Source organism: Triticum dicoccoides, chromosome 7B, assembly GCF_002162155.2.
Source record: "Triticum dicoccoides isolate Atlit2015 ecotype Zavitan chromosome 7B, WEW_v2.0, whole genome shotgun sequence".
Classification (NCBI taxonomy): Eukaryota; Viridiplantae; Streptophyta; class Magnoliopsida; order Poales; family Poaceae; genus Triticum; species Triticum dicoccoides.
In genome coordinates, this window is record NC_041393.1 from 296,080,520 (window position 1) to 296,097,596 (window position 17,077).

General features: G+C 44.1%; 1 long non-coding RNA gene across 1 annotated transcript; it reads right to left on the reverse strand.

The window, feature by feature from the left end:
- Positions 1–13,483: 13,483 nt before the first annotated feature.
- Positions 13,484–14,869, reverse strand: LOC119342204. Its single transcript, XR_005165444.1, has 2 exons — positions 14,657–14,869; positions 13,484–14,573 (listed from the first exon to the last, which is right to left on the reverse strand). It is a non-coding gene; the product is annotated as an uncharacterized LOC119342204 (long non-coding RNA).
- Positions 14,870–17,077: the final 2,208 nt, after the last annotated feature.

Consider the following 17,077-nt stretch of genomic DNA (forward strand, 5'->3'; position numbering starts at 1 on the left):
TAGACGAGCCATCGATCCTTTTGCCGATCACACAACGGAACTCTCAATGAAAACACCATTGTCGGTGTCAAAACCAGCAGATCTCGGGTAGGGGGTCCCAAGCTATGTGTCATAGATTGATGGGTAACAAGAGACAGGGGACACGATGTTTACCCAGGTTCAGGCCCTCTCTATCAAGGTAATACCCTACTTCCTGCTTGATTGATCTTGATGAATATAGGGTTACAAGAGTTGATCTACCTCGAGATCATATGTTGTGGTCTAAGCCCTAGAGGTATGATGAGTAATGTCATAATGATCTAGCTTATCTATCAACTAGCCTAGCCTCGGTTTATATAATGTACCAGAGGCCTAACATAACAAGAGTCCTAGCTGAATATGCCGGTGGGGAGGAGTCCTTGTCTTGATCACCAAGTCTTGTGGAATCTTCTTTGTATGCGGCAGCTGTCCGAACTGGCCCATGAGTATACGACCATGGGGGTCCTCGGCCCAATCTAACTGATCGGGGGACGATGTGGTGAGTACCCCGTAGTCTAGGACACCGTCAGTTGATATCATGAAGAATCTGCTTTTCAACATCATGCATGGTATTCCTATCAACTACCATGATTTATTTATGAGAACTTTCGCCAATGTTGTCCTGTCACCTTTTGAGTTGAAGCCTTATGCTCCCTGGATCATGAAATTCATCAGTTCAAGGTCTTCAATGCATTATAAGGCTGACTTTCAGAATCATCTTAGCCTTTTGCACCCAATTGAAGTCCTCAAATGGACTATTTCCTCAGCTGATGAGAAGGGCAAGGCTACGATCATTGATGAAGGCACTCGTCCTCTGGATGGTCAATTTCGCAAGGCTGCATCCTACTCAACCAATGATGACTCTGCCACAAATGACTTTACTGCAAATGCTTCAAAGCAAAATCCTCAAGCCACTGCTTCGCGTATAATGACTGATTGTGAGTTGCTCCTCAATCTTCATCAGAAAGTGGATAGAAATCACAAGTGGGTCAAGCATCAGTTTGGTGCAATTCTTCAGAACATGACCGTTACTTAAAACACTGTGAAGAAGAATCACCATTATTTGCATCAAGTCTTCGACCCCACCTGTGCTATTCTTACGCATCTATGCACTGATGATGAACTCAAGGGGATGGACTTCCAGCAGGACTTTGACTGGTCTCAGCCACCTTCAAAGAAATTCAAGAAGGTCAAAGTTCCTCAGCTGGTCGTTAGTTCATATTCTTCATCGCGCGAGACAGACGAAGTTTAAGATTTGGACGACACTGCGGCAGGCCCTACAATAACGGACGACCCCAACAACACTGGCGCTCCTCCATCGACATCATGGTGATATTCTTCAGGGGCGTTAGTCCTCATTTTTCGTCCCTTTTGGTCATTTGATGACAAAGGGGGAGAAATTTGAGTTAGTCTTCAAGCGGGTCTATTATATGGGCGTTTGTTTTGCTAAGTTACAACTCTTGTTCTTCTGAAGTGTTTGATTCGCCGAGTTGTAAACTTAAGTCCTATGGTTGTCTGATACTTTTGACTGCTTTCTGCATGCTTATTTCCTCAAGTACTTAATGCACGCATGCTGAATTTCATCAGACACCATATTTCATCATGCATTTCAAATTCTTCATATTATATGTTAAATGCGTGTATGAATTACAAGATATAGGGGGAGATCTCCATGATATTACTCTACAATGTGCATCTGCTATCTAAAGCAAATTCCTCAAATATGCACATCTTCAAGGGGAGTTCTTCTATATCTTTCAACCAAAATCCTCAATTTTTAGCACTTTCAATTGATATGTTTATCCCCGTTGAAAACTTAACCTATTTGTCATTAATCACCAAAAAGGGGGAGATTGTAAGTGCATCTAGTGCCCCTTAGTGATTTTGGTGTATTGAAGACTTATAGGTTAAGGGACTAATATGTTTGTGCGTGTACAGATGCTCTATAAGTCAATGAGGAGTTTGTTATTTACGATGAAAGTCGACCCCTAAAAATGTATGTCTTCAGCTGAAGACTTTGGTTCTACTGAAGATTTTGATAGTGAAGAAATTGGTGTGACCTTGAAGACTTGGATATTCGTGCGAGGATTATGAAGCGTGAAGACTTTTGTTTTCGTATTGTCATTTTCTCTTTCTTGAGTCATAGGAAACACCGTACTGTTAAAGGGGGTTGAGGTAATACTAAGGAAAGTGATGTTCATGTGATGCTCAACTCAAAATCCTACACCTACCCAATCCTTTCGAGTGAAGCCATTGGAAATCTCATATCAGTTCAGTCAATTCTTCAGTGATAGAGTCGAAGATCTTCTGGTCTCTGAGGAATTTGTTCTAACTGAGGAGTTAGGAATTCGCCAATGCGGATTGTCTACACAGTGAGGAACATGATAGCCCCAAGGATTTTGAACCTCAAATATCCAATCGTTGTTATGCTATGCGCCAGCTATCCCAAAATATCTACTCACCTAACGTTGATATCATTGAAGGGCATTTATGTCTTATCATGGCAGGCTGCTCCCTAGGCTATAAATAGCCCCCCCTACAACCACTAGTTGGTTGGCTGCTCCAAGACTTTGAGCGAAAATCATCAAGTGAGGAAAAAACCAAAAACCAAACACCTACAACCCAAAGTGATTGAGCATCACTGAAGAGATTGTTCCTGTGTGGAACCAACGCTTGTTACCTTTGAGGACAGTTAGTCGTCATGGTCTGAGCATCCAAGAGGAATTGTGGATCGCCGAGTGACTTGGTTTTTGAAGGTTTGGAAGTCACCCGAAGACTTACCACGAGTGATTGGGCGAGGTCTGTGTGACTTTAGCTCAAGGAGAATACGGTGAGGACTGTGTGTCCTCGGGTTTAAATACCCATCCACTCCAACCAGACGTACAACTGTCATAGCAGTTAGAACTAGTCTACCAAATCATTGTCTTCACCAAGCCAACTGGATATATTTCCTCAACCCTTTCATATGCTCATTCATGTGTTGATGAACCTGATCATTACTGTTTGAAGACTTTGACTGAAGACTTTCTCTATTTCCTCAATCCTATTTCTTCAGTCACATAGTCTTCAGCCTGCTTATCCTGTTTTCACGCTATTTGTACTCTGTGCTTGTTTTCATTTCATCATGGTGACTATGCTTTTACTCTGTTATGCTTTTACATGATTACTTATTCCGTGGCTAGTGTGCCGTTGCTTAGGAATTTCTTCACCTAGGAATTCCTCAGTGATGAATTTGTAGAAATCGCCTATTCACCCCCCTCTAGTCGATATAACGCACTTTCAAAGAGGCATAGCGGGTAACCCTGAAACAAGGCCTTTAGTTAAGGACGGTGCCAACACGGAGGTCCCTGCTGACGACCAACTTCCAGGGGATCCCAAAGACGTCTCGGTTACCAACTCCGAAGTCGAAAGTGTGATGAATCACCAATGATGAAAGGAGTCACTGCATCATTCTGTGTTTTCTGAACAGGAGTTTAACGCTCTTAGTGCGGTAGACACGTATCTCGGAGCCGCTCGAGCAGGGCTTGAGGGAGTCACCAACCTACTGTTAACCAACCTGCAGGTATGTGATTGATTTTGATACACGAACACAAATACTGACCCAGTAGCCCCCAAGCCTTAATTTGGGCGGGACGACCAAGTTAAGGGTCTGAATGTTATACTACTGCAATATGATGTAGGCTTCCAGGGAACAGAACAAAAATTGTCTGGGGACCCCGAGATGAATCGAACAAAGTTAGAATCTGTGAAGGCCGAACTGGAGACGATTAAGAAATTTACCATGCATGGAGGCACATTGATACGGGGCAAACCCGGTGTAGGCCGATCTTTCACGATTGGAGTGGGATCTCTCGAAGAACACGATGAACACGGGGAAGAACGGGGAGAAATCACAAGGGGAAACACTCAAGAACAAGTCCAATAACACATCCATTAGACAATCAAACACACAAGATCCACAAGGTACATGAACAACAAAGAGAAAGATACAAGGTAGAGTTCATCCCAAATCCTATGAAGGAGATGAGGGCTTGAATCCTAGAAGGATCTTCCCACGAAGGGGGGCTTGAATCCCGCGGGATCTTCTCACATGGAGGTCTTGAACTCCATGGGAGTGGTAGTCTCTCTCTCTCAAGAGTAGAGGTTGGAGCAAAGCTCACCTAAGAATGAGCTATCATATTTGCTAACCCTAACTAGGAGGAGGGGGAGGAGTATATATAGTCTTAGCCACGAAGGGATAAGTGGGAAAGGGATACATGGGCCTTTGGCCTGACTCTACGCGCAGGCAGGCGCCGGATGTTCGGGCTCTCGTGAGACACCGGATGTCCGGGCGGTTGGCCGGATGTCTGGGTGGTTGGCCGGATGTCTGGCCCAAGCGGGGTGGCCTTCTGGCTTCGGGTTCCTCACGCCGGATTTCCGGGGGCGATGCCGGATGTCTGGGCTGTGGTGTGGCGCCGGATGTCCGGGCAAACGGGTCGGATGTCCGGCCGCTTATGCTTTGGCCTTCTATTGGTGCAGTTCATGGGCGACTGCACAGGCGCCGGATGTCCGGCCCTTGGGCCGGATGTCCGTCCGTTGTAGCTTCAGCAGCATCGTCTTCTTCCGTCGTTGCTTCCAGGCTTCCCTCGCGGATGGTGTAGTTGTTCCTTGGCGCTTGCACTCCTCCTCGACATCCGTGAAGCTCTGACAATACCTATGCATGCACATGGGAGAAGTGTCAAGTAGTATACCATCCTCGAAGGGGTCAAGTGAACACATGTAAAGGAGAAGATTCACCTTTATGTATGAGAAGTAGAGGTCGCACGTGTCACTTGCCAAACGGACTCTTGACATGGTGATGACCGTAGGATGCTCCGCATCATCCCCTCCCCCTTGGAAAAGATCCGACCTCGGATCTAAAACAAATCACCATGGGAAAGAGATGGTGGTGCCGTGTCGAAGTGGTCGGTCACCAAGCACTCATCATCTTGAAACTCAAAATGGGCACTCTCCAATGTCGCACCGTCTAGTGATTCCTTCAAAAGAAGCAAGAACAACAAACAGTTGGAAAAACAAATGTGGTTAGCGTTAGTGCAAAACCAAGCATTCAAGAGGTGAGTCACCAAACAAGTGTCGTCATCAAGCATAGCATCGGGTGTGACAAAGGATTGTGACATGACATGTAAGCATATGAATTGAGTAAAATCAAGGTCATCATGGAAACAAGCATGTAAATGTGAGGTAGAGATGCAAATATGTGTGACAAGAGAAGAAGCATCGACCTCAAGGTCATTGCAAACAAGCATCAAGCACTCAGTGAAAGGTCTATGGTAGGCATAAGAAGTATTCACAACACCAAATAAAATGAAGTGTCTAAACACATGGGTCAAGTGCAAGACAATCCAAGCATAACGTGCATAGGGCGTAGTGAATATAGTGTGGCACTCAACACAATGGAAAGAGCAAATATTCATAACGTGTGAGGCAATCAAGTTAAGCATGTGACAAGCAATGGGACATGGCATATGTGAAGAAGTGACCTTGTTGCAACCAAACATATGATAGGAGCAAGTGATCCAAGAATTGGATGTAACACACAAGGTATATATGTCATGAGGCATGGAAATGTGAAAATGACAAGTCGAAGCAAGATCTCTAACATGTGTGCAATCAAGTGGTCTAAGAGGACCAAAAAGTCTCATAGTGCAAGCAACACAAGTAGTATGATCCACAATATCCAAGCTCAAGAAAGATGACACCTTGAAGGCATGACCTTGTGCATTCTTCACAATGCCGAAGTGGTAGGAAATGTGGTGTAGAAGCGAGTCGTGGTAGAAAGTAGGAGGCTCGCTCTCAAGAGCTCGAATGGTCAACTCACGTGAAGTGGAAGTCGACACAAAGTCCAAGTATCCTACACATGCACAAAACAAAACAAAGAACATATGCGCATCGTAGATAAACACATCATACATCATGATGGTTTTCATCTTTTGCACATGACCATTAGAAGCACAAGATAAGCATCGCTCAAAGAAATTTGATGCATGGTATAAGAACATGTCATCCATCATGAAAGAATAGTTATTATGTATGACACGATGGGGACACAAATTGAGAATGCAAGTATATGGCACATCAATAGCATTTTCATTCAAGGGAAGCATAGGGTGCACATAATTATTGGGATCATGCAATGGATGGGATGGATCAAAATCTCCTAACATGTATGAGGTAACTATGGGGGTCTCCTCATGAGCAATATCGGAAACATCATATGGAGAAAATGGACAACATCCAAAACAATGCATATCCGAAGCTAGGTGGTCATGGCATGGCATATGAGATAAATGATACAAAGGGAGCATATCAATATCATCACATGAAAAACAAATACCAATAACCATGGGCTTGTCATCTATGCCATATGTGCAATTTGGGTTCGTTTTAATGGCATGTGCATAGTCACTATGAAGAGATTGCAAATAAGACATATGGTTGATCTCATGCATAGCATATGACAAGTCAAGCGGATTAGCAAACATGATGTGACCTAAAGAATTGTCACAAGAAATCCTATGTAACATGGCATCACATCTAATAGACTCCTCATGAAAATCATCAAACTCATCATAAATGGGCAAATCATCGCATGGGGAAATCATACTAGCATGAAGCATGGTACTAGGTGGATCAACATCATGCAAGCAATCAATGTCAAGAATGTCCACTAGTGGAACTAGAGCATCACCTTCACCTATGTTACCTTTTGCATTCCACTCAAGTGGTGTAGGTGAGGTGGGAAAGACCAAATGGTGGTCATCCTCATCTTGATGGAACCATGGGGGGGTGCATCATAGTCCACCATGGCCATCATCTTGTGCAAAGGGAGGATGAAGTCGTCGAGGATCGGCGCGTCATCATAAATGGGACCTAGCACCAAATGAGAAGACACAGTAGAGGTAGAGGTCAAGTCGTTAGAAATGCAAATGGCCTCACGAGACCTATCAACTATCTCACTCTCTCTATGTGGTGGTTCACTCACTCCCTCAAAATAGGTGCACTCAAAGTCGCATATGGTGGAGTCACTCATCTCACTCAAGTGGTGGGGGTTGTGGCCCTCCCCACATGGGAATTAGGGCAACTCGTCATATATGGGGCTAGTGGTGAAGTCACTCTCACTCTCAATATGGTGGCAAAAGTCACTCAAGTCATCATACATCGCCGTGGTCGAAGGGAGAATCCCATGCTCAACCATCTTGTCGTTGTCGCCGTGGATGAAGGACGAAGATGGCACATCATCACTCTCGCCTCCTAAGATGGAAGCATCATCCTTGCTTGCCACCTTGTCGTTCGCCTCCAAAGCTTGGTCCTTGAGGGTCTCCGTAGTCGTACTCGTTGCCGCACCATCTTGAAAAAGAGTCGTGGTAGACTCGGCACCTCAATGCCACAAAGAGGGTTGGCGGTGAAGTCGAACTTGGGAGCATAGTCTTGGATCTCGTTGGGCTTGGACATCGTGGTGGTACTAGCCTCATGCTTGTTGTAGAGCTTGGTCGCCATGAAGTGTGCTTGGGGTGGAGAAGCCTTGGCCTTGATGAGTTCTTGTTCCGCCTTGAGAGCACCAATGTAGTAGTCGTTGATGGACTTGTAGTTCTCGAGGAAGATAGTCTTGGAGATGTCGTTGTGCAATCCCATCGTGAAGTGAAACTTCATCGAAATGGGGTCGTCCACACCAGCTCGTCGCAAGGCAATCTTCATCTCCTTGAAGTACGCGTCGATGGACTTGGATCCTTGGATGGTGTTCTCCAATTGGCGTCGAAGTTGTTCCGTGTAGGTTGGAGGCACAAACTCTCGCCGCAACGCTCTCTTCATCTTGGGCCAACTCATGTCGTAGTACTCCGAAGGTGTGTGAAGCCACCATGCCGATGCGTAGTCGTGGAAGTTTCTTATGGCGCACTTCACTTGATCTTCGGGACAAACTTGATGTAGCTTGAGGTAGTCGTCCATCAAACGCTCCACTCGAGGTACTCCTCGGGTTCATGAGTCCCATAGAAAGGAATCTTGTGGTCGGTGTCGAGGTCGTAGTAGCTCGTGGAAGTCGCGGACTTGAGCTTGGGGAGCTTCTCTTGAGCATAGTCTTGAGGTGCTTGTTAGCGAAGATGTCGTATGTCCGTAGGAAAAGATGCCTTGAAGTCGCTTGGCAAAGATGCCAAGGGAGATAGTGAAGTCTTTGAGTGGTTGTTGGTGTAGAGCTCTTGACCTTCACGTTCTTGTTGGTGATGGTGTCGATGCCGATGTGATCTTGCCGGAGATGGTAGCTCAGAAGCATGTGCTCTTGAGCGTCTTCTCGAAGATGAGGAAGATCGCTTGTAGGACTTGATGAGGGCTTTGATCTCCTCCATTTGAGCTTGCATCTTGGCGTCGTAGTTGTTGTTCGTGGCATTGAACTCGTCGTTGTTGTTGTAGACGAAAGGTGAAATGCCTTGCCTATCCATCACAAGACTCGAGTAGAGGTGAGTAGGAAATGAGATAAACAATACCAAGTTACCTTTTCCCAAAGTTGAGGATGTATCCCGTTTCACTCAATGTGAAATGAAAGAATAGTGGAATTGGTACTGGACTTGTTCACTCAAACCTATCAAGTAAAGCTTATGGTAGAGCTCGGTGAGGATAGTGGCACAAAAATTTGATGCAAAATGTTAGCAAGAGTCAATAATGTTGAAAGAGATTCACAAATTCGCAAGCGAAACAAGTAGACCAATAGCAATATGTGGCACAGAGAAACACACACACGGATAGATAAATAGGGTCGTGCAACCAAGGAATGAGCACAAAATATGGAATCCATGGAAAACGCTTGTGTTGCACAACTCAAGAGAGACGCTAGCACGATTGCTCAATAGGCGGATACGACACTTGTGCACAACCTATAAGATGCAAAATGGATAAACTTTCTATCCCAAGTATGCTATATATGTATGGTTCCCAGTGTTTCTCACACAATGATCCAAAATGATCAAGTATGATACCATATGATATATTTTGATGCTATGGCTATTGCTTACAAGCTCTTTGCTCTCTTTCTCTTTTGCTTAAAAGCTTTATTCTTTTTTTTGTATGGCCACTTTTGCACAATGCACAAACCAAGATAGCAATTGTGTATATGCGGGAACACACTTGTGACACAAGATATGATATGATGATACCAAATGATATGGTATGTATGCAATGGAAGGTGTAGACCAATGATCACTAATGTGCACAAGTAACGTTGCCGGCAATACTCAAATGGCTAGTCTCGATAGGCAAGTGACGCAAAATGGGCTAGGGGTTATCAATGCAATTGCAATGGTAATATACAATGGTGTCGTCGAGGTTACCGTCCTTGGCGATGATGAGAGGCGGTGTTGTCGATGTTGACCCGTTCCTAGTTAGCCGAAACACCCTAGGAAATGGAAAAACCGCAAACTCAAAATCTCCAAGGCAAATGTCAAATGGTGGTAGCGGGAAAGCGGTGGTGGTTTGCACTTGGCAATGCGAAAGTGGAATGATGGGCTATACACGTGTCTGAGTTGAAGTTGTCGTCCCTAAGTAGCTAAAACACCTTAGGAGACACAAGCCACAACTCAAACAAAATTGGGTTAAGTTGGGGTGGAAATGTATGGTGGGCACGGTTATGCGGAAATGGTGGTGGTGGTTGATGAAGAAGCAACCGTCCCTAAGTAGCCGAAACACCTTAGGAGACTCAAATCACTACTCAAGCAACCACTAATGCTATAGGGAACAAATTGGGTTAGGTTGCGGAAGTCGGTGGTGGCTATGCGGATGATATGGTGGAGGGCCTAGGCAAACTTGCCAAATTTCAGAAAATTTGATGGAGTCAAATGGTGTTGGTGGTATTTTTGTGGGAAGGGATATGTCAAGAGCTTCAAAACGAGCTAAAGAACGTCAAAATTGGACTCCGGATGAATTAGTTATGATCAAAACAGTGAAACACGGAAGGCTGAAATGCCAGGGACCGGATATCCGGGGGTTTGGCCGGATTTTCGGGGTGTATGTCCAGAACCGTGCAAATTTGGTGCTCCAGGGCCCGGATGTCTGGCTTAGGGCCCGAATGTCCGGCCGGATGGCCCGGATGTCCGGCCCGATGAATCCATATCGGGATTTGGACTTCGAAACTCTATTTGGGGGCGGAAATTGATGATTTCGGGGGCAAAATTACGGAGATTTCGTGGATAGAAGGTGGGGAAACTTGGGGGAAAGCTAGATCCACTTGAAACCAAGCAAATCCACGAATCAAAATCAACAAAAGATCAAACCAACAAATCACAAAAAAATGGGGGCTATTTTTGGTGGGGATTTTCGAAATTTAGGACGAAATCAAGCAAAAAAAGGCTAGAAAACGATGGGAGGGACTCCGAAGACGTGATAAACGTGGCTCATGATACCATATGATACGGGGCAAACCCGGTGTAGGCTGATCTTTCACGATTGGAGTGGGATCCCTCGAAGAACACGATGAACACGGGGAAGAACGGGGAGAAATCACAAGGGGAAACACTCAAGAACAAGTCCAATCACACATCCACTAGACAATCAAACACACAAGATCCACAAGGTACATGAACAACAAAGAGAAAGATACAAGGTAGAGTTCGTCCCAAATCGTATGAAGGAGATGAGGGCTTGAATCCTAGAAGGATCTTCCTACGAAGGGTGGCTTGAATCCCGCGGGATCTTCTCACATGGAGGTCTTGAACTCCATGGGAGTGGTAGTCTCTCTCTCTCTCTCAAGAGTATAGGTAGGAGCAAAGCTCACCTAAGAATGAGCTATCGTATTTGCTAACCCTAACTAGGAGGAGGAGGGAGGAGTATATATAGTCTTAGCCACGAAGGGGTAAGTGAAAAAGGGATACATGGGCCTTTGGCCTGACTCTACGCGCAGGCAGGCGCCGGATGTCCGGGCTCTCGTGAGATGCCGGATGTCCGGGGCGGTTGGCCGGATGTCCGGCCCGAGCGTGGTGGCCTTCTGGCTTCGGGTGCCTCACGCCGGATTTCCGGGGGCGATGCCGGATGTCCGGGTTGTGGCGTGGCGCCGGATGTCCGGGCACACGGGTCGGATGTCCGGCCGCTGATGCTTTGGCCTTCTGTTGGTGCAGTTCGTGGGCGACTGCACAGGCGCCGGATGTCGGGCCCTTGGCCCGGATGTCCGACCGCTGTAGCTTCAGCAGCATCGTCTTCTTCCGTCGTCGCTTCCAGGCTTCCCTCGCGGATGGTGTAGTTGTTCCTTGGCGCTTGCACTCCTCCTCGACATCCGTGAAGCTCCGACAATACCTATGCATGCACACGGGAGAAGTGTCAAGTAGTATACCATCCTCGAAGGGGTCAAGTGAACACGTGTAAAGGAGAAGATTCACCTTTATGTATGAGAAGTAGAGGTCGCACGTGTCACTTGCCAAATGGACTCTTGACATGGTGATGACCGTAGGATGCTCCGCATCACACATGGTGAGTAAAAGACTTAACATGCCGAGGTAAAAAAAACCTTTTTAGGACACCTTTTCTAATGAAAGATTGCCCCGTAGCAGCCGAGTCCATAAGTCAACTTCAAAAGAATTTGGACGCGGCTAGGGAATCTCAGAGGTATGCAGAATCACAACACGAAGCTCGTCGCCAGGTACTGACCCGAAGTTATGATGATAAGAACAATCTTAAAGCGGAAAACCAGTGACAAGCCGAAGAAATTGAGAGTTTAAAAACTCAACAGGCACAAGCCCACAAGGAGAATCAGAGATTGAAAGGTGGCATGTTCGGTTTGTGAAATCTAGCTTGTGAACACGTAGATTATATGTGTTATACAAATGTAAGAACCATGCCACGTCTTTATTAGGTCTCCTTACTAGGCGTCCCGAGGAAGAGGCCAGCTTGCTCGGAGGGAACCTGCTAAAGGAATTATCTGTCATGCATGAGCGAGCTTGGAAAGCTATGAAGAGTCTGGTCAAGGCATTATGGCCGAACGAGATGCCTCCGGATGGGATGGCCGAGCTGGTTAACCGATTTAAAGGATCTCAGCGTCTCTTCGAGCCATGGAAGATATCAACTTGTCAAGAAGGCGCGCGGGAGGCATGGGCAATGGTGAAGACCCGCTTTACCAAGATCAACCCAGAGCATTTAGCTCGAGTTGGGCCGGTAGGGCTAGATGGGCAGGAAGTGTCACTTCATTTGGTGTATGACCAAGTAATGCCTACTTGTAACGACCCGAACCTGATAAGATTCGATGTCTCTGTGCTCACTGTGCTAGTCACTGGATCAATAGCTAGCACACACGGTACAAGATGAAATATCAAGATAAAACCACATGTCATAATATTACATCATAGATTCAGAATTAAAATATTACATACCTGCATAGCTCAATCTAGCATACAACAAAATATAGCGGAAAAGAAAATAAAATATCCATGAAGTCCATCAACACCATAGACAAATGTCGAGTATAGACACCGTAACCCTACATCGTATCACTTACTGTCGAATAAAATCTGCAACATGAAACATTGCAGCCACGAAGGGTCAATACTTTAAATGTATTGGCAAGTCACACAGGAATTATATAACAGACCTACATGTATATGCAAGGTATATCAAGAGGATATTGTAGTGGTTGTTTTGCAGAAAGCTAGTTTTTCCCTGATAACTACATAATATAATAGTCAAATTTTAATTATTTCTTGCTACAATTAAATACATATGGTTGAATGGGCAATCTAATTCCAACCGCCCATTATTAAGTATCCCATCAAGTTTTATTATCTGTATCATCTGTCGAGATCATCCAACAACTGTAATGGCATAGTGGCTCAAATTTGTCCATAACCGGGGACACGGCTAATCATAATTAGTTTTAATACTCTTTAGAGTTTAGTACGCTTTACCCACTGGATCCAATCCAAAGATTGAGACGAAGTCTTTCAGAAGAGGTTCCCTTAACCACCCGACGACCACATCCCACCTACATATGCTACATCTGTCGACACTGTCTAGGCAAGGGTTCCAACAACTGATCAACTAACCCAGAGCCCATATAGCCAGTGGCCGCACATGGAAGCTACTAGTCACCAAGTCTGTCTGATCTTTTTGAACCTGGGCGGCATTCCACTTAGGGTGCACTCTCATGGGCGCAAGGCCTTAGAAAAGGTGAAAGACCCCATGATGGCTTCCCTCAACACCAAGCAATACCACTTCCGCCCAGAGGTAAATTATATTTTAAGTTAATACACAAATTATTATATATAATCCTCACATAAACTCAATGTATACATGAACCAATCCCCGTCTACATAGCATAGCAAGAATACACTACCACGATCTACAATAAGGCCATACTAGCTGCATCTCAATAGCAAAAGCATACTACCATAATATTCCTACACATGCATAATGTGGTCTTGTGATATAGAACTACATGCATAAAAATGATAAAGGATGATCAAGGTGTAACTGCATGTAAGTTTGATGAAGATCGTCGCACTCATAATTCCTGACAGTTCTACTGGTCACGCTCCGAGCAAGCTATCGCACAAGAAAGAATCCAAATAAACAACCATGCCATACATACGAACCAAAGAACAGCAAAACAAATATGGCAAGGTTGAACAACATCAATATAGCTGGGCTTAATATTATAATATGGGTCTCTGTGGTGCTATACAGTGAAAGGTGGAAGGATCAACTCACAAGAGTTAAATAGAAGAATAGTTATGCCATAAACAAGAGTATAGTGGAGATATAACAGAATAGGTTCAGAAGTGATTGGAGAACAACATAAATGTTGTATGACATATTGAATATGACATAAGAATTCATTTGTAAAAGAATTGATGGACTAGGGGAACACTACAATGCTAATTATAGTGGAACGAAGTTAGAATTGAATTTGAATTCAAAACAGTTCAAGAATTATTTGAATAATGAGTATACAGGATGTGATCAGCAAGTATTTGATACAAATGTTCATAGGAAAAAGGAATCAACTGGATATGGTATACAGTTTTCAAGATATGTTCAACACATGATTTGAAAACAAATTTGAATTGATCAATTTGAAGAGTTTAGAAGTTGAAACTATTGATTCCATTGGATAGGTAAGATCAATATGAACACATAGGAAAAGTTTCATTGAGTTTGGATATACAGATTTCAAGATATAGTAGAACGAAGTTCGGTTTGAAATATTTGAAAAACTCTGTCGTGGCAGCGTTTTTGACATGCTAAAATTGCTGCCATGGCAGCGAATTGAGCTGCTGCCGCGGCTACTTTAGATGTGGCCACGTGTCACGCTAGGGTTGGCCGAAGTGGATTTGCGCGCGTGTGCTCACCGGAAGCAGGGGAAAACGGCGGCAGCTACGGGCGTAGGCCTCCGGTGGCTCTCCGGCGAAGATGAGGTGGTGTGGAGGTGGTCCTGGCGGTCATCGGGAACGTCGGGTTGAGGCAGGGCGAAACGGGGCGTCCTCTGTTGGCGATGTAGTGAAGTTGGGGCTCCGGCGAGATCGTTGGCTGAGGAGCTCGAACCAGAGGGTCTGCGAAGGGGAAGAAGTTCAGGGAGGGGAGGCGCATCAAGATGAATCCTCTAACGAACAAAGGGGGTCAGGGGGTGGCTTACTGTCGCCGGATTTGGCTGGAACAGGGAGCTCAGGCGGCGGAGCTTTCCGAGATCCGTGCGGTTGACTTCGAGGGCGAACACCAGCGGCAATTACGGGAATCGGACGAGGGGATCGAGGGGATTCTCTCGGCGCCACAGATTCGATCGAGGGGGTTAGGGATCGGGTGAATCGCCCTTGCCTGGTTCGGTCGCGGTAGCACTGTCGTGCGGGGATACGAGTTCGACTGGAGGAAGGAGATGCGGGTCCCAACGACAGCGGAAGAAGAAAAAAAAAAGAGGGGTGCGGGTGCTGTTGGGCCGGCCTGCTAGCGCTTGCTGCGGCCTGCGGGTGTGCTGCGCTGCGCCGCGCCCGAGCGGTGGTTAGTGCTGGGCCGCGGTAGTCTATTATAATAGACTTAGGTTTTACTCTGTCTTTTTTATTACAAAAACGGTTTTCGCTCTAAAAAGATCCAAATAATTTTCTGAGAAAAACATCCACAGAAACCAATTTAGTTATATAGGGCCTGGTGAACATTTTTGCAGTCCAAAATATTTATATAATATACATACAATATTTTGGTAAACTCTACTTTGACATTATAAAATGTTCCACGAAATATTTTTGAACTCCGAAGAAAAATGCAAATAATATTTAAAGAATTTCCGACTCTTTTATATTGAAGGAGTCATATTACCTTCTCTCATAGTATGTTTTAATTTGAGTTAGAACTGTTTTAATATTCAAAATCCAAATGAGAAAATATTCAATTGTTCATCAAATTTTTTTTTTTGAGGAAGTCATGTGATCCTCTTCACATCCAAGGTGAAACAATTTGAATATCCTCAAAGTTCAAAATAAGATCGAAAGGAATATCCGGGAAAAGTCATTTTATTCCCTCTCGTTTGAATATTCAACAAACCCAAAATAACAACCAAATGAATAATTGGGAAAGTCCTTTTATTCCCTCTCGTTTATTATTCATTTAAACTCCAAAAGTTTCAAATCCTAGTTAAAATTAACTCACAACAAGCAACACAAGCAAGTTTTTAATTACTCCTATTTAAATAATTAATATTCCAAAATTATAAATTTTGGGATGTTACACTACTACTCAGATCTCCCAAGAAGACTACACCCTGGATACCATAATAGATAGTCTCGACCAAGAATAGAGTGTTTGATTCTATGTATCTATGTACTTTACATCAAATATTCTCCAAAGTGTGCTTTAAACACTGTCTTAACCGGACATCGACTTTTGCCTCCCCCGCCATTGGTCGAGGAGTGTTTCTTACTATGTGACCCGAGATCATTGGGAAATCATTTCACAAAACCAGGCAATTCGGTCATTTGGTGTGAATAGACAAAAATGCGCTCGGGGAGTTATATTATACTCCCTCCATTCGGAATTACTCGTCCAAGAAATGAATGTATCTAGATGTATTTTAGTTGTAGATACATACATTTTTGTGACAAGTAATTCCGAACGGAGGGGGTATTACTTTGTAATGTAAGAAACATCTTCCGAAGAAAATACTTCCTCCATGGGTTCATTTCTTTGGGTTGTCATGTTAACCATAGACGTTTTAACCGGATATCTGCATTATGCAGGTAATGGTTACTTCAGGAAAATAACCCCGGGTTTTGGTGATGATCACCAATTATTTTCACTTCCATCATGGCCGACAAATTATATTCTTAAGAATGCTAGCTTTTGGCTTCACCCGTCTGAGGTACGTACCCAGGTGATCCAGACGTAACAATCACAGAGGTGCTCCCTTTACCCCCTAGCTGGACAATCGGGAATGTAGGGGGTAAGTATAGGAGCAAGGAAAACCCAGCTTGGCAAAATCTTAAATCAAATTGATGCATATAGTGGCTTAAACACGACACTGGATGGGTGCAAAACCCGATAGGGACGAATAGATGCATTAAAGATGTATTTATCGACTTCGTAAAAAGAAGCCCCTAGGTATGACCGAGTGGTACATTTGATGATCTATGCCAAGGTGTGACGCCCGGATAATTAGACTACAGTAATCCCGCGTTAACGATGCCACGTCACCTCGGTTACTGTTGCTAACCTCGTGTTAGTTCGAAACCGATTCGAATTCAAATTTGAATTAAAGTCAAACGATAAAAGTTTTCGAACATAAAAACTAAAATGTGCTAAATGTGACCAATAAATCCTTAGTAATAATGGTGGAGAAACCACAAATTTTATAAAATGTTTAAAGGCTCTAAACTAATTAAAATAGCAGCTATAACAATTAATTAAATGCCTTTTAAAAATAATAATAATACAAACTATTTTAATTAGGTGTCGAACTTTTGGGGCAGTAGAATAAATTATAACATTAAATTAGGAGTTGTATTTATATTTTATAAAACAGAAATTAAAAGAAAATAGATAAAGAAAAGAAAACAGAAAACAAAGCTAA